This window comes from Apodemus sylvaticus, chromosome 10 (assembly GCF_947179515.1).
Source record: "Apodemus sylvaticus chromosome 10, mApoSyl1.1, whole genome shotgun sequence".
Lineage (NCBI taxonomy): Eukaryota > Metazoa > Chordata > Mammalia > Rodentia > Muridae > Apodemus > Apodemus sylvaticus.
Genome location: NC_067481.1, coordinates 76,194,967 through 76,218,562, shown reverse-complemented (window position 1 = coordinate 76,218,562; position 23,596 = coordinate 76,194,967). Strand labels below are relative to the sequence as shown.

Below are 23,596 nucleotides of genomic sequence, written 5' to 3'. Positions count from 1 at the left end.
TTATAAATAAGGCAGCTATGAACATAGTGGAGTATGTGTCCTTATTACAGCATGTGTCCTTATTATGTAGGAGCACTTTCTGGGTATATGCCCAGGAGTGGTATAGCTGGGTCCACAGGTAGTACTATGTCTGATTTTCTGAGGAATCGCCAAACTGATTTCCAGAGTGGTTTTACAAGCTTGCAATCCCACCAACAATGGAGAAGTGTTCCTCTTTCCCTACATCCTCTCCAGCATCTGCTGTCTCCTGAGTTTTTCAACTTAGCCATTCTGACTGGTATAAGGTGGAATCTCAGTGTTGTCTTGATTTGCATTTCCCTGATAACTAAGGATGCTGAACATTTCTTTAGGTGCTTTAGAGCCATTTGAGTTTCCTCAGTTGAGAATTCCCTGTTTAGCTCTGTACCCCATTTTTAATAGGGTTATTTAATTCTCTGGAGACCAACTTCTTGAGTTCTTTGTATACATTGGATATTAGCCCTCTATCGGATGTAGGGTTAGTAAAGATCTTTTCCCAATTTGTTGGTTGCCATTTTGTCCTATTGACTGTGTCCTTTGCCTTACAGAAGCTTTGCAGTTTTATGAGGTGCCATTTGTCGATTCTTGTTCTTAGGGCATAAGCAATTGGCGGTCTGTTCAGAAACTTTTCCCCTGTGCCCATGTGTTTAAGGTTTGTCCCCACTTTCTCCTCTATAAGCTTCAGAGTGTCTGATTTTATGTGTAAATATTTGATCGACTTGGACTTGAGCTTTGTACAAGGCGCTAAGAATGAATGGTTTGCATTTTTCTGCATCCAGACCTCCAGTTGATCAAGCACCATTTGTTAAAAATGCTGTCGTTTTTCCACTGGATTTTTTAGCTCCTTTGTCAAATATCAAGTGACTGTACATGTGTGGGCTTTTTTATGGGTCTTCAATTCTATTCCATTGATCTTCCTGCCTGTCTGCATACCAATACCAAGCAGTTTTTTATCACTATCGCTCTGTAGTAGATCTTTAGGTCAGGGATGGTGATTCCCCCAGAATATCTTTTGTTGTGGAGAATAGTTTTCGCTATCCTGGGTTTTTTGTTATTCCAGATGAATTTGAGAATTGCTCTTTCTAGATCTATGAAGAATTGATTTGAGATTTTGATGGGGATTGCATCGAAGCTGTAGATTGCTTTCGGCACGATGGCCATTTTTACTATATTGATCCTGCCAATCCATGAACATGGGAGATCTTTCCATCTTCTGAGACTTTCTTTGATTTCATTCTTCAGAGGCTTAAAGTTCATGTCATATAGACCCTTCACTTGCTTTGTCATGGTCACACCTGGGTATGAAATATTATTTGGGACTATTGTAAAGGGTGTCATTTCCCTAATTTCTTTCTCATCTTGTTTATCCTTTGAGTAGAGGAAGGCTACTGATCTGCTTGAGTTAATTTTATATCCAGCCACTTTGCTGAAGTTGTTTATCAGCTTTAGGAGTTCCTTGGTGGAAGTCTTGGGGTCGCTTAAGTATACTATCATATCATCTGCAAATAGTGATAGTTTGACTTCTTCCTTTCCAATTTGTATTCCTTTTACCTCTTTTTGCTGCCTGTTTTCTCTGGCTAGGACTTCAAGTACTATATTGAATAGATAGGGAGAAAGTGGGCAGCCTTGTCTGGTGCCCTATTTTAGAGGGATTGTCTCAAGTTTCTCTCCATTTAGTTTGATGTTGGCTACCGGTTTGCAGTTTATTGCTTTCACTATGTTTAGGCATGGGCCTTGGATTCCTGATCTCTCCAAGACTTTTATCATGAAGGGATGCTGAATTTTGTCAAAAGTCTTTTCAGCATCTAATGAAATGACCATGTGTTTTTTTCCCTTTAGTTTGTTTATGAAGTGAATTACATTGATGGATTTCTGTATGTTGAACCATCCCTGCATCCCTGGGATGAAGCCTACGTGATCGTGGTGAATTATAGATCTGATGCATTCTTGGATTCGATTGGCCAGGATTTTGTTCAGTATTTTTGCATCAATGTTCATGAGGGAGATTGGTCTGAAGTTCTCCTTCCTTGTTTGGTCTTTATTTGGTTTAGGTATAAGTGTGATTGTGGCTTCATAGAATGAGTTGGGTAGTGCTCCTTGAGTTTTTATTTCATGGAAAAGTTTGAAGAGTATCGGTATTAACTCTTCTTTGAAGATCTGATAGAATTCCCCGCTAAACCCATCTGGTCCTGGGCTTTTTTTTTTTTTTTTTGAAGGGAGACTATTAATGACTGCTTCTATTTCCTTGTGGCTTATGGGACTATTTAGATGGTTTATCTGATCCTGTTTTAACATTGGCACCTGGTATGTATCTAGAAAGTTGTCCATTTCATGAAGGTTTTCCAACTTTGTTGAGTATAAACTCTTGTAGTAGGATCTGATGATTTTTTGAATTTCCACAGTTTCTGTTGTTATGTCTCCCTTTTCATTTCTGATTTTATTAATTTGGATACTGTTTCTGTGTCCCCTGGTTAGTCTGGCTAAGGGTTTATCTATCTTGTTGATTTTTCCAAAGAACCAGCTTCTTGTTTTGTTGATTTGTGTAGTTCTTTTTGTTTCTGCTTGGTTGATTTCGGATCTAAGTTTGATTATTTCCTGCCGTCTACTCTTCTTGGGGTTATTGGCTTCCTTTTATTCTAGGGCCTTCAAGTGTCAAGCTGTTGGTGTAAGCTTTCTCCATTCTCTTTTTGGAGGCACTCGGAGCTATGAGTTTTCCTCTTAGCACTGATTTCATTGTGTCCCATAAATTTTGGTATGATGTCTCTTCATTTTCATTGAATTCTAAAAAGTCTTTAATCTCTTTATTTCTTCTTTGACCAAGCTATCATTGAGACGAGCATTGTTCAAAGTCCAAGTGTATGTGTGTTTTCCATTGCTTTTGTTTGAGCTTAGGCTGTGGTGATCTGATAAGATACATGGAATAATTTCAATATTTTTATATCTTTTGAGGCCTGTTTTGTGACCAATTATATGGTCAGTTTTGGAGAAGGTACCATGAGGTGCTGAGAAGAAGGAATATTCTCTTGCTTTAGGGTGGAATGTTCTATAAATATCTGTTAGATCCAGTTGGTCCATAACTTAGTTAGTTTCACTTTATCTCTGTTTAGTTTCTTGTTCCATGACTTGTCCATTTTTGACAGTGGGGTATTGAAGTCTCCCACTATTATTGTGTGGGGTGCAATGTGTGCTTTGAACTTTAGTAAAGTTTCTTTTATGAATGTGGGTGCCCTTACATTAGGAGCATAGATGTTCAGAATTGAGAGTTCCTCTTGGTAGACTTTTCCTTTGACCAGTATGAAGTGTCCCTCTTTATCTTTTTTGACAACTTTTGGTTGAAAGTCGATTTTATCCGATATAAGAATGGCCACTCCAGCTTGTTTCTTGGGACCATTTGCTTGGAAAATTGTTTTCCATCCTTTGACTCTTAAATTGTGCCTGTCTTTGTCACTGAGGTGGGTTTCTTGTATGCAGCAAAACGTTGGGTCCTGTTTACATATTCAGTCCATTAGTCTATGTCTCTTTATAGGGGAGTTGAGACCATTGATTTTAAGAGATATTAAGGAAAAGCGATTGTTGCTTACTGTTATCTTCTTAGTTAAAGTTGACATTCTGGTTTTGTAGCTATCTTCTATTGGGTTTGATGAGAGATTACCTTATTGATTTTTCTACAGTATGGTTTGCTGTCTTGTGTTTGGATTTTCCACCTATTATCCTTTGCAGAGCTGGATTTGTGGAAAGATACAGTGTAAGTTTGCTTTTGTCATGGAATGTCTTGTTTTCACCATCTATGGTAATTGAAAGTTTTGCTGGGTATAGCAGTCTGGGCTGACATTTATGTTCTCTTAGGGTCTGTATGATATCTGCCCAGGCTCTTCTGGCTTTCATAGTCTCTGGTGAGAAGTCTGGTGTAATTCTGATAGGTCTACCTTTATATGTTACTTGACCTTTTTCTCTCACTGCTTTCAATATTCTTTCTTTGTTTAGTGCATTTGGTGCTTTGATTATTATGTGACGTGAGGAGTTTCTACTCTGGTCCAATCTGTTTGGAGTTCTGTAGGCTTCCTGTATGTTCATGGGCATCTCTTTCTTTAGGTTAGGGAAGTTTTCTTCTATAATTTTTTTTAAAGATTTATTTATTTACTATGCATACAGCGGTCTGCGGCACATATTCCTGCACACCAGAGAAGGGCACCAGATCTCATTACAGATGGCTGTGAGTCACCATGTGGTTGCTGGGAATTGAAGTCAGGACCTCTGGAAGTGTAGGCAGTGCTCTTAACCACTGAGCCATGTCTCCGGCACCCTCTTCTATAGTTTTGTTGAAGATATTTATTGGGCCTTTAAGATGTAAATCCTCACTTTCTTCTATTCCTATAATCCTTAGGTTTGGTCTTCTCATTGTGTCCTGGAGTTCTTGGATGTTCTGGGTTACATGCTTTTTGCATTTTGCATTTTCTTTGACTGTTGAGTCAATGATTTCTCTAGAATCTTCAGCATCTGAGATTCTTCCTTCTATCTCTTTTATTCTGTTGTTGATGCTTGCATTTATGACTCCTGAATTCTTCCCAAGGTTTTCTATTTTCAGAGATGTCTCACTTTGTGGTTTCTTTGTTGATTCTATTTCCAGATTTAGATCCTGGATATTTTTGTTCAGCTCCTTCACTTGTTTCTTTGTTTTTTCCTGAAATTCTTTAAGGAATTTTTGTGTTACCTCTTTAAGGGCTTCTACCTGTTGGTCCATGTTCTCCCTTGTTTCTTCTAGGGATTTTTGTGATTCCTTTTTATGAGTTTCTGCATGTTGACCCATGCTCTCCCGTAATTCCTTATGGGATTTTTGTATTGCCTCTTTAAGGCTTCAACCTGTTGATCCATATTCTCCTGTATTTCTTTAAAGGCTTTTTGTGTTTCCTCTTTAAGGCTTTCTACCATTTGATCAATATTCTCTTGTCTTTCTTTAAGGGATTTTTGTGCTTCTGCCTGTTGACCCATGTTCTCTTGTATTTCTTTAAGGGACTTATTTATGTCCTTCTTGAAGTCCTCCATCAGTGATATGAGATGTGATTTCAAATCTGGTTCCTGCTTTTCTGATGTTTTGGGGTATACAGAATTTGCTGTTGTGGGAGAGCTGGGTTCTGATGGTGCCATGTTGCCTTGGTTTCTGGTTGTAATGATCATGCATTTGCCTTTGGCCATCTCATTATTTCTGGTGTTATCTGGTCTTGCTGACACTATCTCCTCTATCCTGCGGGTCTGTGTTTCTGTGCTCCTAGGATTCTCTTTCTTTGCAATGCCCAGAAGGAGTAGTCTTAAAGATGTGGGAAACTGTATCTATCCTTGGGTTTTCTGTGACACTGATAACTACAAAAGTCCTTTCACTCTTTAGTGCTGAAAACCTTTTGCATTGACAATTAAAACCTGTGGTTGTGATCATAGGCTCTGGTGTGGAAGCTGCTTATTGTTATTTTGTTAAATGGACATGATATGTCCATCAATTTGTCTTGTAACTGCTTATGTTTGTATCCATGAATTGGTATGGCTGTCAACTTTGGTCATAGAAGATGCTCTCTATACTGACTGAGTAAGAGTAGCTTTAGAGTAACTCATAATGGTCCAAGAATTAAACATATGTGACTTTTGAATGCTCAGTCATAAACGTGATATCCAAATTACCACCTCTAAGGCTTAGTACGATATAGAAGAGACAACTGAAATTATGTAAGAACTGGGGGAGGGGTGGAGTATTTTGACAATATGAATATTCCCGATACAGTAAAAACCAAATTATTCGATCAAGAAGTGGGCTAATGACCTGTAGAGAAAGTCAAGAGATTAAATGAAATGGCTAATACATATGTAAAAATTTACTTGATATCCTGAATTATAGAGATAGGGGAATTAAATCAGAATTTACTACAACAATTGAAGCATACTCAGTGTTAAAAGTTGGTGTCATTCCTTCAGATATTGATCACTATCCCAGGTACACTACTCAGTTCAACCTGAAGGACTTTTAGTCAACAGACCACACAGATGCAAGCACATCCATGGTTATAGCTGCTGGGCTGATGATCTCTATGAAATCTAGTCAGTGTAGAGGAATGATCAAAGAAATTATGGAATATATACAAAAAGAGGTGCTATGCAATTGTAAAGAAAAATAAAACCATGATCTTTTCAGAAAAATATTAGTGTAACTAGAAAGTTGTTGTTCAGAGAAAAGAATCTGGTCCTCAAAACCACAAATAGCACATGTTGTCTTTCACAGGCTGAAGCTAATCTTATAAAGATGTGTGTGTGTGTGTGTGTGTGTGTGTGTGTGTGTGCCCTGAGAACATGGCCTACAGAGGCAGAGGCAATGCTGATGAGTTCAAGGTTAGCCTGAACTACAAAGTAAGTTCAAGGATATCCAGGACTGTTACACAGAGAACCTTGTCTTGGAGAAACCAGACAAAACACACACTCTCCAAAATCTTTTGGTGTTATTTTCTTCAATGATGCAGCTGCTAGAAGACTAGGTAGTGAAGAAAACTAAGTTGCTATGGCTTGGGTATCTGTTGCCTGTCTAGCCATTCCTTTTATGCTATTATGAGTAAACTTGCTCATATGCTGTTACGACTGTTACAAGGAAACTGTCTCATGTGCTGTTACTAGGAATGTTTTCTTGCCTGAGTTAACTGTTAAGCCAAAGCCTGTTATGTTCTATGCATTGTTGTTCTGGGAAACCAATCACAATAAGAGTCAATTAGACTTGCTTTATATAGTTATCCACAATAAGCTTGGACCGGAGACCTCCCTGGAGATTGATATCCTACTTTCTGCCATGTGCACGGGTAACTGACATCCTGGAGGGCAAGTTGGGACATGAGTGCTAGGCAGGTTGAGTGACCCTGCCACAGTTGGATAACTTAACCAATGAGGACAGGAGAAGCATGCCACAAATATATGTTCTTTAGGAAGCCTCCTATCCATAAACACGGATTGATGGCATAACCTGGCACAGGGAATTGTGGATTTCAGGCTTCAAAGCTCTGTATGAATCTTCCTCTAGTTAGTCAGCTCCCAAGTCTGGTCTGTGGCACTGACTGATCAGCCTTGTGGCAAATTCTCAATAAACTCTTCCTGACTGACAGAGACTGGTGTATGGTGTGGTTTGTAGGGCAACTACTGAACTCCAACACAAATAAGTGTTGCAGATTTGTCTTTTAATATATCCCAAATGGGAACATATGACTCATATATATGGGCAGGTCCAAGGCCCATTATGGCTGGATGGTATATGATGGTACTTTAATAAGAAAATAGGAAGATACTAGATGTTCAAGCAGTCCTGGGTTCTAAGTTCATATTGGCCACAGGAGAAACAGGTAGATTTTAGGAAACAGAGTGTGCACAAGACCCCCTAGATGGAGGATTTAAGATCAGGCTGGGGACAATTGTCCTTGGAGCCCATGATCTGATGAGAATGAAACATGCTCTTCATGATAAGTTCCTGAAGAAATTGGGAAAGGAGAGACCACATCTCAACATAATAAAGGATGTGTATTAGTGACAGCTTGACTCTGAGGAGTTCTGACACAACCAGGATCACAGGAAGGGCAGGCTCCAGTCAGATATATAGAGGGCAGGTAGCCCTAGAGATAACCAGATGGCAGAAGGCAAGCATAAGAACATAAGCCAAAGAAACCAACGTTGCTTGGCATCATCAGAACCCAATTCTTCCACCACAGCAAGTCCTGGATACACCATTATACCAAAATGCAAGATTCAGATCTAAAATCACTTCTCATGATGATGATAGACAACTTTAAGAAGGACATAAATAACTCCCTTAAAGAAATACAAGAGAACTCAAGTAAATAGCTAGAAGCCCTTAAAGAGGAAACACAAAAATCCCTTAAAATATTACAGAAAAACACAATTAAACAAGCAAAATAAATGAACAAATCCTTCCAAGATCTACAAATGGAACTATAAACAATGAAGAAATCACAAAGTGACACAACCCTGAAGCTAGAAAACCTAGGAAAGAGATCAAGAGTCATGGATACAAGAATCAACAACAGAATACAAGAGATAGAAGAGAGAATCTTATGTGTAGAAGATATCATAGAAAACATTGACACACCAGCTAAAGAAGACACAAAAAGGAAAAAGCACCTAACCCAAAACATCCAGGAAATTCAGGACACAATGAGAAGACCAAACCTTTGGATAATAGGTATATAAGGGAGTGAAGATACCCAACTTAAAGGGTCCCTAAGTATCTTCAACAAAATGTAGAAGAAAACTTCCCTAACCTAAAGAAAGAGATGCCTATGAACTTACAAGAAGCCTACATAACTCCAAACAGACTGGACCAGAAAAGAAATTCCCCCCATTACATAATAATCAAAATACCAAATGCAATAAAGCAAGAAAGAATATTAAAAGCAGTAAGGGAAAAAGGTCAAGTAACATATGAAGTCAGGCCTATCAGAATTATACCATACTTGTCACCAGAATCTATGAAAGCTAGAAGATCTTGGTCAGATGTCATACATATCCTAAGTGAACCAAAATGCCAAAATGCCAGCCCAGCAAAACTCTCAATTATCATAGACAGAGAAACCATGCTAATCCATGACAAACCCAAATTTATACAATATCTTTCCACAAATCCAGCCCACCCAAGGATAATAGATGAAAAACACCAACACAAGGAGATAAACTACGCTGTAGAAAAAGCAAGAAGGTGCTCTTTCAACAAACCCACACAAACATAATTTCACCTCTAACAAAATAACAGAAAGTAACAATCACTTTTCCTTAATATCTCTTAATATGAAAATTAATATTACCAACATATCCTAATCAATTGAAATTCAAAAATATGAGGAATTAGAAATTAGTTGGCTGTCACCCAGTGGTCTCTCTAATTTGGTAACTGGAGAAATATGTCCAATATTGTACAATCCATATATACTTTCTGCTAGTTTTTACAGGACAGTGTCTGGCTGTGCACCACATAATGGTCTTGAAATCATGCTTCTTCTATCTCAGCTTCTATATAAGTAGGATTGTTTATTTGATGTTTTTACTCTATACTATAATTTTCAGAACATCTTAAATATTTCAAAATTACTTATAAAGCCAAAAGAAACATAGACAATTACTTTGGGAGGTAGCTTATAATACAACAACAGAGAGTGAGACTGAATGTCTTGCTTGATATTTATAATTATTGTATCAATTTTGAAAGATGACCTTATAAGTTACTCTTTTTCTAAGATGAATGCTTTTCAAAATTATCACAGCTAAGGAAACAGAAGGTTACCTTCAACTAATGTCTGTGCCACCCTCCAAGCAGAACCATTGTTCATTGAAACAGTTGATGAATGATTTCATGGATAGACCATCTTGATACACACACCATTTCTTAAATGAATGTAACCTGTTCCCTATGGACTGAGAATGATGACAATCACTCAAGTGAAATAGCTTTGCTCATATCAGGAAAATCTGTATCTAAATAATTGTGTCTACAATTCATTCCTTGGCACAGCAGAACTGTCAGCTCTTAACTTAGCTACTATGGAGGTAAAAACCTTTGGGAATGTGAGGGACATTGAAATACCGCCTTATTACAATGAACTCCAATGTTTAAAATTTGTTCTTATTTTGGGTTTATACCACAGTAAGAGCCAAGATTTTAAGCTCTACTAAAAACAAAATAAACAAACAAAAAGACTTTATCTTTTTATGCTCATTAAATAACAGGTCCATCATTTTTATGATTGGTATAAAAATATATATTGTATTGAATATAATAATAAAAATTAAAATTAATAAAAGAAAAGGAATAAAGTCTGTATATGGAAAACAGCCAATGTTGTGCTGAATGCAAAAATCGGTAAGCAAATATATTGAAAAGAGGAAGAAGACAAGGGTTTCCATTTATTATCCACTCTTCATTCAGTTTAGTTTTAGCAGTCTGAGCTAGGACAAGACCCAAGAAAAAAATATATAAATCATAAGGGGAAGAGCCAAAGATAATATAAGGTTCTATCCATAATAGAAGCCAAAGTCTTCCTCAGAGAACTCTTACAATCATTTCAGCAAACTGACAGAATTCAAAATTAACATAAAAGTCTTGGTCACCTTCATGTGTACCAATGACAAACATGCTAAAGAAGACACAGGTAATCATCCCATTTACAACCTTCATCTCCCCAATAACACACCTTGGAATATGCCTAACCAAGGAGGAAAAAGCTGTCTGTAATGAAAACTTTAAAAGCTGCAAAAAAATTAGAAGACACTAAAAAAAAAACAAAAAAAAAAAAACCCAAAACAACAACAACAAAAAAACCCAAAAAATCACCAACCCCCCCCAAAAAAACAAACCAAAAAAAAAAAAAAACCTACTCATGTCAAAGGATTAGAAAAATTCATGTCATAAAAATGGCTGACTTAAGAAAATTAACCTACAGATTCAAGACAATTCCTATCAATATTCTAAGGCCATAATTTATGAAATAGAAAAAAATCTTAAAGTTTAGTTGAAAGCATGAAAGATCTCAGACAAACAAAGCAGGCCTGAGGGAGGGAAAATGCTGGTGACATCATTGTCCTTGGATTCAGGCTCTGCTTCAGAACCACGGTAACAAAAGCACATGGTGTTGCCTGGATACCAGACACATTAAAAAGCAGGAGAGCACAGACAAGGCAGACATAAACATACAGGCCTATAATCACCTGACTTTATTTTTTTTCCTTCCTCCTCGATTTTCTCTTTTTTCTTACAAAGGATCTTATTGGAGAAAGGACTTTCCCCTAAGAAATGGTGCTCAAAACTCTGGAGAGAAACACTTTAAGAAGAAGCCATAGGTAGGGCTTCCCCAGTAGGGTTCTAGCTGCTCAGGAAATACGGCCATGTTACTAGCAGGAGCTCCTGGAAATTAAAAGCTTCTGTATAGACAAGGAAAGAGACAGCTTGCCAGATGGCATACTTGTCAGCAATTCATCAACAGAAGATTAATGTCAAAATATCCTAAGAACTTAAAACAAAAAGCCTGATCAACAAGAAAACAGCCAAATCAAAACATGGGCCATGTAACTGAACAGAGTTCTCAGAAGAAGAAATACAGATGGCCAAGAAATATATGTGTTTTTACCATGTTCAGCATCCTCAGTCTTTAATGCGAATTGTAGCTACTTTGGGATTTTCATCTCACCTGAGTCAGAGAGGTTTTCATCAAGAGAGAAAATGGCAAGAGATGCTGATGTGGATGTACGGAAGGGGAGTCGTCATTTGCTGCTGTGGGGTTGTAAGCAAGCACAGCCACCATGGAATCAGTGACAGCAAACCTGGGTGTTCCCCAAAAGGACTCTGTATCCTAGCACAAAGATACTGGGACAACGTGTTCATTACTGCTCTAGTGACAATAGCTGGAGATGCAATCAGCCTAGATGATAAGTGGAAAATGAAAATGTGCCACAGATCATGCATAATATAAATGGACCTGTATAATTTTCACACAAGCTGGCAGAGCTACTAAATAGTGAATTCACCCAATGTCAGAAAGGCAAACCTGATGCTCTCTCTCATATGTGGATTTCAGCTTTTCATTTTTAGGCATGTACATTTTTGTTGTAAGAAGTGTTTGTAGAGGCCAGGAAACTGAAAGGGGGCCCATAAAAGGGGTAAAAATAGCTTTGGGGGAGATAGACAGTAGCATACATGGGATATACAAGTGGTGGTGGGGAATTATGGGAACTGAGAAGTTTGAACAGAGGACAGCCAGAGAGCTGCAGCACAGGACTGACTGTGGTGGAGTCAACCAAAAACTGGTATGTATGAACAAAGTATAAGGACGTATGCTCCTTTCTCAAGTCCATAAAAAACAAAATAAAGTTTGAACCGAGATATCCTGAGTGGGTGGATGAAACTCCTCCCAGAAGCCAAAGACTATTTAGTGGGAATCCTAGAACCAAGAGTGGGCTACTTCCCCATGTCTGCTGAATAGGAGGCTCCTGAACCTCCCTCGACTCCCCCTCCCCCCAAACAGTCAAGGTATTGTTAGTGCTGGTTGTGTTGATAATGGCTTCTCACAGTTCCCTTCTAGAAGAGGAAATAGCAGTGGGTGCTCTGTATAGGATTTTATCCTCCTGGAGTAAATCAAAGAGTTCCAGTATAGCTGGGTGTGGTGCTGCATGCCTGTAATCTTAGCCCCAGGAGGCAGAGAGGCAGAGAGGCAGAGGCAGATGGATCTCTGAGTTTGAGGTAATCCTGATTTACATGTTCTCTACCAAAGGCACACAGTGGGATCAGTCAGTCTCAACCAAAACCAAAACCAAAAACAACAACAACAAAAATGAAATAAAACACAACTAAACCCTCCACCCAAAGAGGTTCTCGCATTGACTCTGAGGAATCTGGTCACACAAGCTGCCCTCTTTCTCCAAACTCAAGCTGGCATCAGAGGTGCAACAGACCCAGGATGTGAGGGTCATTGGGAAGTTTGTTGCTGCCTGGTGGGTTGGGAGTGCTCTGTGGTGCAGAAGACAGAGAAGGTCCTTTCTGTGAGCAACCCCTGAGTGAAATAAGCCATAATCAAAGATCCTCTGCCCTGGTGCCAGGAGACCGTCATTGATACCACAGTAAGTAGGGTTTCTGGTCAAGCGGAACTTAGAACCCTTCACATACCTGCTCCTGAGCAGTGATGCCAGTGGCCCTCCTGTGATGTCACCTCTTCCCTTGGAGCAAGGTCACTGGTAGATCTCCCTGGAATCCTCTAAGCTGGGAGGTTCAGGAGACAAATGGATGCAGTGTTGGTGTCTTGGAGCTCTGGAGAGAAGAACGGCTGGGAAGTGAAGGCAGATGTCTTCAGATTTCCTTGCAGATCTCTGTCCACACAGTCTTTGCTCTCTGCTCTGCAGTTCCTAGATCTGAAACCTTCCTGCCTTGTCCCTGAGGGAGGGCCTGCAGTGAGGGGAGGTTTTGGTTTCTATTCCCAGAACTGTCTGTCTGGTTTACACAGTGAGCTTAAAAAGCTTTCACTTCCTTCAACAGAAAGGGAGGCGGAGCTGTGCTGAAGTGGCCAACTCCAGGGCTCCCTAAGTGTTGTAGTGGGTACTTTGGTAGCCTAGTCCTGAGTCAGGGCTCCCACCCCACACTGACCAGTCTGCTTCCCTACCTCAAAACCCTGTTTTCAGATGATGTCATATATTGCTGGGTCAGTACTGACTTTCAGACCCAGTGAGCCCATGTTTCAATGATTGCAGACACTTGATGTAACCCTGCCCCGTGCCTGTTGTCCTGCTGACTTGACATTATTTCATGTTTCTTTCTCTCTCTCTCTCTCTTTCTCTCTTTGTGTTTCTCTGTCTCTGTCTCTCTCTCGCTCACTCTCTTTGTGTATGTATGTGGACATGTGTGTGTAGATGCTATTGTTTCTCAGATATCATTTTCCTTATTTTGAGGTAGACACATTCACTGGCCTGGACTTTACCAATTAGGTAATTGTGGTTGACAATTGAGCTCCAGGGATCTGCCTCCCTCTTTCCTCAGTGCTGGAATTATAAACTCTCTCCACTATGCCTGTCTTTTAGGTGCATTCTGGGTATCCCATTCATAACTTCCTCTTTGAAAGACAGTAACTTACCACTTGATTATATCCCTAGCTCCCTCATAGAAAACTCTATGGTGATAGTGAATATTATGGCTAAAGTGTTAAATTTACTGTGCTACATTTTGTAAAAGCAAAATTGTTTTTATCTTGTATAACCATGAGGAAGTTGCTCCTACTCTGAATGTACTCTGTCAGCTGGCCAGGTGGACTAATTCCTGTTGCAGTTGAGCCATCCTTAAAAAATTGCTAATTGTTCAAAAAATGTTTCACTGCCTGCCAGATAGTCTTAGAAGGTAATAAGTCACAGGATTAAGCAAGCTAATTGCTAAGCTCTGCTGTTGTATGAAATGCTTGCTTGGATGGCTGAGGGCCCTGCTGGAGGACTGTACAGAATCAAGGTTGCCACATCCAGGTAGGATATGAGTTCATTTGATCCCCCAAGTAATAACTGTGGATTTTCCCTCAATAATTCTTAAGCTAACAATAGCTGGGACCTTACTTTGAGAATTCTCTCTGGTTTGGTCTTGGTCAGGTTCTTTCTTTCTTTCTTTCTTTCTTTCTTTCTTTCTTTCTTTCTTTCTTTCTTTCTTTCTTTCTTTCTTTTTCTTTCTTTTTTTGGCTTTTTGAGACAGGATTTCTCTGTGTAGCCCTGGCTATCCTGGAACTCACTCTGTAGACCAGGCTGGCCTCGAACTCAGAAAGCCACCTGCCTCTGCCTTCCAAGTGCTGGGATTAAAGGCGTGTGCCATCACTGCCCGGCTGGTCAGTCTCCTTAATAAAACACTTCTAATTTACTAAAACCAAACCTCCAGTCAGTCTTGTGACTGTCTGAATGGCTGCAGACACACAGTATCACAAAGGAAAATGCTAGAGCAGGGAAGAGGACTGGATTAGCCTCCTGTCCCTACAGTCTGTGTCTCTGTGGTTAGGAAGTTTGTGCCAGGTGTGGCCAGGAGTGGGGTTGGTGAGGGTGGCTCCCAATTTAATGCCACCGTGGAGTCATTTTGATAGAGAGTGGACTTCTGCATGGAATCAGAGACAGGTACTCACAGTGAAGATGGAGGAAAATTTCTCATCAAAACGCAGTGCAAGGGGCAGGGAAGTGGAGCCATGGTGCTCTCAGAGGTTCAGGGCAGCTCTGCAGTTTGTAATCCCTATATCTCCTGGCAGGATCTTACAAGAATGGGGTGTAAAGAGGAGCAGGTTGGATAATGTGTGTGTGAGAGAGAGAGAGAGAGAGAGAGAGAGAGAGAGAGAGAGAGAGAGACAGAGAGAGAGAGAGAGGAAAGAATAAGAGACACACAGAGACACAGAGACACACTGAGAGATAGAGAAACACACAAAATCACACACACACACACACACACACACACACACACACACACACACACACACACAGGCATGGGCAGACAGAATCAGAAGCACTGAACCTGACTAGTTTAACTAGGGCCTTCCTTGACAGAGTAAGTCATAATATCTAAAGCTGAACTGACCCAGCGTCCAGACCAGCTTCCTGGAAGGAGCAGAAACCCAGTGGGCTGCCTGGAGGAGGGTTAGAGCAGAATCACTTGTAAAGACACTCTCTGACCTGCTAAGCTGCTGCAGGTTCCCAGCCTTAGTGAGCTGTCACTCCTGCAGGGGTGGACCTTGGTGATGAAGCTGTTTTTGAGTATTTCCTGCTGCTGTTAAAAGCCCCAATAAAACGCCCTGCCTCAACAAGTTGGACTTTGGTGGTATCGGTATCTTGGTCTGTATTCAGTTCCCTACCTATTCAGGTCCCTATCTAGGGTGAGTGGACATGTTTGTTGTGATTACCCAGGATAAAATTTGTCACTTTTCTTTTATTGGATATTTTATTTATTTACATTTCAGATGTTATCTGCTTTCCCCATTCTCCCCACCCCACCCCCACCCTGACCACCTATTCCATTCCCCCTCCTCCTGCTTCTTTGAGGGTGTTCCCCCACCCACCCACCCACTGTCACCTCCCCACCCTCACATTGCCACACACTGGGGCTTCCAGCCTTTATGGAACTAAGGGCCTCCTCTCCCTCTTATGCTCAGCAAGGCCATCCTCTGCTATATACACCGATGCTGGAGCCATGGGTGTTCCCAGGATGGCGGTTTAGACCCTGGGAGCTCTGGTTGGTTGGCATTGTTGCTCTACCCATGGGGCCGCAAACCCCTTCAGCTCCTCAGTCCTCTCTCTAACTCCTCCATTTGGGACCCCGTGATTAGTTCAATGGTTCCCTGTGAGCATCTGCCTCTGTACATGTCAGGCTCTGGCAAAGCCTCTCAGGAAGTAGGTTTATCAGGCTCCTGTCAGCATGCACCTCCTGGCATTCACAAGAGTGTCTGTGTTTGGTAACTGCATGTGGGATGGATCCCCATGTAGCCAGTGTCTGGACTGCCTCTCCTTAAGTCTCTGCTCCCATGAGTATTTTGTTATGCCTTCTAAGAAGGATCAAAGTATCCACACTTTTTTTCTTCCTTCTTCTTGAGCTTCATGTGGTCTATGAGTTGTATCTTGGGTATTCTGAGCTTAGGGCTAGTATGCACTTATCAGTGAGTGCATACCATGTGTGTTCTTTTGTGACTGGGTTACCTCACTCAGGATGATATTTTCTAGCTCCATCCATTTGCCTAAGAATTTCATGAATTCATTGTTTTTAATAGCTGAGTAATACTCCACTGTATAAATGTACCACATAAGATAAGGAAGGACACTTCATACTCATCAAAGGAAAAATCTACCAAGATGAACTCTCAATTCTGAACATACATTCTCCAAATACAAGGACACCCATATTCATAAAAGAAACTTTACTAAAGCTTAAAGCACACATTGTACCACATATAATAATAGTGGGAGACCTCAACACCCCACGCTCATCAATCAGGGAAACACAAACTAAACAGAGAAACAGTGAACCTAACATAAGTTTTCAACCAGATGGATTTAACAGATATCTATAGAACACTTTACCCTAAAACAAAAGAATATACCTTCTTCTCAGCACCTCATGGTACCTTCTCCAAAATTGACCATATACTTGGTCACAAGACAGACCTCAGCAGATATAAGAAGATTGATATAATTCTAAGCACCCTATCAGATCACCACAGACTAAGGCTGATCTTCAATAACAAAAACAACAGAAAGCCTACGTACACATGGAAACTGAACAACACTCTCTCTACTCAATGATAACTTGGTCAACTAAGAAATAAAGGAAGAAATTCCCCCAGGCTTTCAGAAGCATGGTTTGGAAATGTACCATTTTTTTGCTCTTAGGAGGATAAACAGGAAGTGGGAGGGGGTGATTCATGACCAGCTCTGCTGAGCTCAGTTCTGGGTGTAGTAATTAAAGGACAGACACAGGAGGAAACTGGATTCCAACCCGTGGGGAACCTTTAAGATTCCTGGGACCACATGTGGAAGGAAGACAGGGGAACAGAGTAAGGGCTGGTGGTGGTGGTGGTGGTGGTGGTGGTGTGTGTGTGTGTGTGTGTGTGTGTGTAGGTCAACATGTGTGTGTAGATGCTGTTCCAGATCCTCACCCATGCATGTAGATGCCCTGCCCAGGAGTGCTCTTATTTCATTGACTACATTTATTTGCTGAACCTGGAACACTCCTGACTTGAGGCTTGCAGGGAGGTGGAGCAGACAGTGCTCACTGGCCAGGGCTTGGTTTGCTCACCTCCCATTCGGTAGGTCCTGTGTATAGCTGGCATTATTCCCTATCCAGAGCTGGAGCTGCGCTGTCCCCTGGCTCGTTCTCCCAGGTTCTCATGTGAAGGGACCAACAGTGACAGTCCTTAACAATGTAGTGAAATGAATCACTCAATGTATTCAGTATGTATTCCATGTTATAGCCTTCAAGCCCACATACATGTCTTTCCCTACCCACACACATTGCATACAAACATACCCCCCCCCCACAAAGACACATCACCTTGTTCACAGTTTCTGTAACACTTCTTATGGTTTGTTGTTCAGATGGTGCTGGGCCAATGAGGACAGTCTGCAGCCCCTTATCATTAACAATGAATGTTTGATGAAAACCAAACATATTTTGACATGAGAATTGAAGCCAAGTGTTGTGGACACCATCAGAATTGATAAATCTTTGACAAAAACCTTTGAATGGTGCAACTTTGTTCATTGCTATGCTGTCTGTCTAAGTTTTACAGCAATGGGGACCAAGCATACATATTGGGCCTATATTCCTCATCCCACAATTAACACAGGAGTAAATTGGGGGAGATATGGATAACCCCTTGGTGGTTAATAAATCTATTTGGTTACTTGATCCTTATGACAAGTGGGGAAGTGCTAAGCATATGGAAGAGGGTACAGAAATTATGAACTGCATTGTAGGAGTCCAGGGTACTCCTATTTGTGTAGGTAACAGAACTCAAAGTCTACATAGAACTTTTCATGCATGGTTATCCATAGCTGATGCTATGTAGAATTTTCATAATACATTTTATATGCTTCATGAATCTGCCTTTAGGGGATAGAAGATTAATTCTACTGGTTCCATAAATCCAATAAAAACACATAGACTAATATACTGGATACGTAAACAAGACCCAGCACTTTGCTGCATACAGAAAACTCACCCCAATGTCAAAGACAAGCACTACCTCAGAGTAAAAGGCTGGAAAGCAATTTTCCAAGCAAATAGTTCCAGGAAACAAGGTGGAGTAGCCATTCTAATTTCGGATAAAATCAACTTTCAGCCAAAAGTCATCAAAAAAGACATGGAAGAAAACTTCATAGTCATCAAAGAAAAAATCTACCAAGAAGAACTCTCAATTCTGAACATCTATGCTCCAAATGCAAAGACACCCACATTTACTAAGCTCAAAGCATACATTGCACCTCACACAATAATTGTGTGTGGCTTCAATACCACACTCTCATCAGTGGATAGATCAGAGAAACAAAAACTAAACAGAGGCACAGTGAAACTAACAGAAGTTATGGACCAAACAGATTTAACAGATATTTATAGAACATTTCATCCTAAATCAAAAGAATATACCTTCTTCTCAGCACCTCATGGTACCTTCTCCAAAACTGACCACATAATTGGTCACAAAACACAGATCAACAGACATGAGAAGATTGAAATAACCCATGCCTCATATCAGATCACTACAGATGAAGGATGGTCTTCAATAGTAACAAAAACAACAGAAAGTCCACAAACACATGGAGACTGAACAATGTTCTATTCAATGATACCGTGGTCAAGGAAGAAATAAGGAAAGAAATAAAAGACATTTTAGAATTTAATGAAAATGAAGGCACAGCATACCCAAACTTATGGGACACAATGAAAGCAGTGCTAAAAGGAAAAAATCATAGCATTAGGTGCCTCCAAAAAGAAACTGGAGAAAGCCTACACTAGCAGCTTAACAGCACACCTAAAAGCTCTGGAAGAAACAGAAACAAATACACCCAAGAGGAGTAGACAGCAGGAAATCATCAAACTCAGGGCTGAAATTAATCAAGTAGAAACAAAAAGAACTATACAAAGAATAAACAAAACCAGGAGCTGGTTCTTTGAGAAAATCAACAAGACAGATAAACCCTTAGCCAGAGTAACCAGAGGGCACAGAGACAGTATCCATATTAACAAAATCAGAAATGAAAAGGGAGATATAACAAAAGAAACTGAAGAAATTCAAAAAATCATCAGATCCTACTACAAAAGTTGATACTCAACGCAACAGGAAAATCTAGATGAAATGGAAAAGTTTCTAGGCAGATACCAAATACCAAAGTTAAAATCAGGATTAGATAGACCATCTAAGCAGTAAACTGTAAAGAAAATAGTCAAAGGTTAAAGAATGTGAGTCAAACCAAAGTTAAAGGTAAACCCAGGAGTAAGTGTTGTTCAGTCTTGCACATTCAATTAAAGGGAAGAAAGTCCCTGTTTATAATGTGGGGGCAGATACTGGACCATGCTCTCCCATTGGCTGTTCTTTCTGAACTAATTGATTGACCTTCTTGCTTCTTTCCTCCCTTAGGTACCATCGATATTTCCCAGGCATGGGTCAGACTTCCTATTCTAAACCCCCTCCATAGGAGGATCCCAATTTGCCCTCCAGCTTTGGCACAAATCTTCAAATTTCAAGATGAAAACCAAAGTCCTGTCTCAGGAATTAATTGCCTTCATTGAATCATCCTTAGAGTTTGGAAATCTTCGGGAAACAGTTTCTGCAATCAGCAGAGCTCTGGGTGACATTGAGAAAGCCCCACTGAACACTGCAGTGATGGGGGAGACTGGGGCTGGAAAGTCCAGTCTCATCAATGCTCTACAGGGAGTGGAGGCTGACGAAGGAGGTGTGTGCTCCTATCTGTTCCCCTCCAGTGAGATATTGGAGAGAAAGTGGAGCTCTCACCTCTGTGCTCAGGAGTGGAGGATCTGCTGGGAGATCCCTCTCTCCCCGCAGGCTGTGCACAGAAGGCTGTGGAGTGCCTGGCTCTCTGGTGCAAATGGTGACCAAAGGCTCTCTCTATTAATTTTCAAAAGCCCTCTCAAAGGTATCAATGGAAGGTTCTATTCCAGGGTAGTTCAACTCTTTGTCAGAAATTTGTGGATCAAGCATTAAGATCCATTAGTGCCAGGTATGAAAAGGCTTTTATTTTACATTATATGTAAAATAAAATACAAAGCAGAAAAAAACACCAAGATTTCCTTCTCCCCTATGTACACCTCCCCAACCCAATATTAAAACAATCTAGAGGGAAGGAGGGGTTTGGCTTCACAGAAGTGGTAGCTTGGGTTCAGAAGAGTACTGGACAAAGACCCTTAAAAATTATAAAAGAATAAACAAAGGATTTAACTGAATTAATTTTGAAAAATATGATTGGCATATTGACCCTGTCTAGATTAATTATTGCCCCTGATAAAATACAACATAACAAGCCAATAAATTATTTGGGAAAAACAATTTATAGTGAATTTATCATATCTCAAAAGTTGCAACTTAGGATTGATGAATTAAAGACAATGATTTTCAAAAACTATTGGGAAATATTAATTGGATTAGACCTTACTTAAAAATTACCAACAGCTTGGAGGACACAGGGCATACAATCAGTGGAGCAGCTGGGACAGGTGTCTTCCAGCCACCATTTGCACCAGGGAGCCAGAATTTATTCTTTCAAAAAGAACTTGTTCTTTCAACAAGAACAAGTATGACTGGAAAAAAAAGGTTAAATGCATTTGGTGGGCCACCCTCATTCTTCTTAACTGATTCATAATTTTCAGCAAGAAATTAAGGACACTTTCTCAAAAAGCTTGCCTGATAACACTGGAGTGGATGCTATGGAAAGCAGTGCAGATACTTTAGCTTTATTCAATCTTGTGTATCATTCAAATAGATTCCTTGGTCTAGCAACTGCTATCCTTGTCTTTCCACTCATAAGTTTATAGGCTTCTTTGTGTAAGATTGTGAAATGGTAGGATAGAGAAAACACTGTATTTACTGGAAGGGTGCATGATCTTCAACATAAATTTAATTCACAAGAAAACTGAATAGAGCTTAAACAAAAGGTAGATGCAGTGGGCAAATTGGAAGAGTCATTGCACTTGGCATTTACTTTGGAGTGATGGCCACTTATGGTCTGAAGTTAAGCTCTTGAAAGCAATAAGTGACTGTTATCTGAGAATTAATGGGGTTGCTGATTCTTGGGAATTTCAGAACCTTAGCATGTGCTCAGTCCCAAGACATACCTGGCCAACCAGGAAGCCTCGTGTGGCTGAGAATTGCTCAGGTAATGATTCTATCGGACAACTCCTAGATCAAGCAAGAGGTTTTGGTCTGTGGGAATTGAATTACTAAAAGGACCTTTTTTGTGGTGATCACTGAAAGTGCTTCTGTAAGGCTCTGTGGCGTTCATTCTATCAGAGACTCTCTTCTGCTGCTTGCCAAGCTTTAACACATCCTGCAGTATCTTTCTTGTCTTGCATAACTCAGAACAAAGAATATATAAATTTCAAGGAATCCTAGCAAGAAAGAAAAAGCATACCCAGATAAATACATGAAGCATGTTGAACTCCAGATGTACAGGGCAGAAAAGAAACTCCTGAAGTCATATTATAGTTAAAATTGTGATTATATAGAGCAAATTTTTTTGCAAACTGCAAGAGAAAAAGAGGAAGAACTACAAAATAGGCCCTTTAGAATAACAAGTGACCCATGACAGAAGAATCTTTGAAAACCAGAGGGTCTAACATGACCTTCCAGAGCTTGTCTGTGACTGTTTCTGATCTGGAATTGCATCTCTATGTGAGAAATGAAGAACCTACAGCGTGGACTCCACCGGCATCTGAGAATCCCAACCCGGCATCTTTCATCTAAGGTTGACTGCTCAAGAAGACAGTCAATGCCCACAACACACAGGTGGAAGGAAGGTGTTGCCTTGTTTGCCTTGGGATGCTCTGTGGTCCAGAAGATGGCCACTGGAGGATACTCCTGTTCCCAGGATGCTCCCTGAGTACAAAGCCCAAGCTCTCCTGTCCTGGTGTCAGGACTCCACTCCTCGTGTTAACACACATCTTGGGTTATCGAACAAGCTAACCCTGACACCCTTCATTACTTCAGCAGTGGTGACCTTGATCTGGTGGCAATAACACTTCTGTGATGGTTCTCCTCACAGGAAAGGTCTTTATCTAAAACTGGAATTCAGATTCAGGATGTTTATGAAGGGAAGACGTGATGTGTGGAGTTCTGGTGTCCCAGGGAGAGCTGCACAAAAAAGGAGGAGGCTGTGGGACGAACAGTCTGAACTCCCTGAGTTTCTTTTCCTCACTCAACAGCCCTTTTCTGCCTGCTTCTGAGTCCTATTCATCTCAAACACCCAAGGAGGAGTCTGTACTCAGAGTAGGTTTCAGTTTCTATTCCTGGAAATGGCTAGTTTGTAAGAATCAAGGGCAACTTTCCACATTCAAGGGTAGATAAGGTTACAAACAGGCCAAACTGTTCTGATACTCTGGATTCCTCTTGGAGACTGCTAACTCATGTGATAGCATCTACCCCTGAGAAAGCTATCCTGTGTAGGTCTTGGGTTTAGAGGTTTACCAGTTTGACTTGAGGTTTGGTTTTAGTAAATTAGAGACATTTTATTAAAAAGAATCTGTCCAGGACAAGGCCTAAGCTATTGCCAGCGAAAGGATTATAAAAGGAAAACCCACAAAGTTAATATTTTGGGCAGACTAACTCATATCTTGTCTGGGTTTGGGGAAGGCTTGATTCTGTATCAGAGGTACAGCAGGTGCCTTAGTCATCCAAGCATGCAAGCGACCAAGCAAGCAGTACACACATCAGCAAAGCTTAGCAGTTAGCCTGCTTGATCTTGCCACCCATTACTTGTAGAGATAGCTGGGTCAGTAGTTTATCAGCTGTAGGAGTTCTCTGATAGAATTTTTGGGGTCACTTAAATATACTATCATATCATCTGCAAATAGTGATAGTTTGACTTCTTCCATTCCAATTTGTATACCTCTGACCTCCTTTTGTTGTCTAATTGCTCTAGCTAGAACTTTAAGTATTGTATTGAAGAGACATGGAGAAAGAGAACAGCCTTGTCTAGCCTATGATTTAGTAGGATTGCTTCAAGTTTCTCTCTAGGTTGATGTCAGCTACTGGTTTTCTGTATATTGCTTTTACTATGTTTAGGTATGGGTCTTGAATTCCTGATCTTTCCAAGACTTTTAACATGAAGGGATGCTGAATTTTTTCTAGTGCTTATTCAGCATCAAATGAAATGATCATGTGCTTTTTTTTGAGTTTGTTTATGTAGTGGATTACATCGATGGATTTCCATATATTGAACCATTCCTGCATCCCTGGGATGAAGCCTACTTGATCGTGGTGAATGATCTTTTTGATATGTTCTTGGATCCATTTTGGGAGAATATTATTGAGTATTTTTGCATTGATATTCA

General features: G+C 40.3%; 2 protein-coding genes and 1 long non-coding RNA gene across 28 annotated transcripts in view; 1 reads left to right on the top strand and 2 right to left on the bottom strand.

Annotated features, from left to right (window-relative positions):
- The window catches only part of LOC127693481 (T-cell-specific guanine nucleotide triphosphate-binding protein 2-like), a 124,957-nt gene extending 112,156 nt beyond the window's left edge, over positions 1-12,801 (bottom strand). Inside the window, exon 1 of the mRNA XM_052194382.1 lies at positions 12,704-12,801. The gene's annotated coding sequence lies outside the window, so the exon portion shown is untranslated. The remainder of the gene's footprint in view (positions 1-12,703) is intronic.
- The window catches only part of LOC127693473 (T-cell-specific guanine nucleotide triphosphate-binding protein 2-like), a 444,108-nt gene that overhangs the window by 66,741 nt on the left and 353,771 nt on the right, over positions 1-23,596 (bottom strand). Inside the window, exon 1 of one of the 26 annotated variants that reach the window (XM_052194354.1) lies at positions 12,704-12,801. The exons of the other annotated variants lie outside the window; for them this stretch is intronic. The gene's annotated coding sequence lies outside the window, so the exon portion shown is untranslated. Of the gene's footprint in view, positions 1-12,703; positions 12,802-23,596 lie in introns of those variants that run through there. 26 annotated transcript variants of the gene reach the window in all.
- On the top strand, positions 12,393-23,543 carry LOC127693489 (uncharacterized). Its single transcript, XR_007979705.1, has 3 exons — positions 12,393-12,657; positions 19,671-19,986; positions 23,439-23,543. It is a non-coding gene; the product is annotated as an uncharacterized LOC127693489 (long non-coding RNA).